The following is a 223-nucleotide window of genomic DNA, read 5'->3' as shown; positions in this document are numbered from 1 at the left end:
GCATTATTCGCGGTAAAAATTAACATGGATTGACACGGAAATTTAGTAATAACACCATAAATGCATATAATTAAAGTCTACTGTTTCACAGTCAACATACTGCATATGGACTGCAGACGAAATACGTAAGAACGTAGCGTAACATAATCAAGTTAAAAATCTATGGCAACGGCACAAAGAGCTCTATGACCAATGCATGGCAAAAAAAAATCCCTGGACACAG

The 223-nt window shown here is 36.3% G+C and overlaps 2 protein-coding genes across 3 annotated transcripts in view; one reads left to right on the top strand and one right to left on the bottom strand.

Annotated features, from left to right (window-relative positions):
* LOC107711086 (gamma-aminobutyric acid receptor subunit beta-3-like) overlaps nt 1-223 on the top strand; it is a 76,365-nt gene that overhangs the window by 16,687 nt on the left and 59,455 nt on the right. The window lies entirely within an intron of this gene.
* gabra5 (gamma-aminobutyric acid type A receptor subunit alpha5) overlaps nt 1-223 on the bottom strand; it is a 37,123-nt gene that overhangs the window by 28,728 nt on the left and 8,172 nt on the right. The gene's annotated exons all lie outside the window — the stretch shown is intronic.

The sequence above is a fragment of the Sinocyclocheilus rhinocerous genome, unplaced genomic scaffold, assembly GCF_001515625.1.
Source record: "Sinocyclocheilus rhinocerous isolate Xijiao unplaced genomic scaffold, SAMN03320098_v1.1 scaffold85, whole genome shotgun sequence".
In the NCBI taxonomy this organism is placed as follows: Eukaryota; Metazoa; Chordata; class Actinopteri; order Cypriniformes; family Cyprinidae; genus Sinocyclocheilus; species Sinocyclocheilus rhinocerous.
Note: the sequence above shows the minus strand (reverse complement) of the source record. Positions and strands in the feature narration are given on the sequence as shown.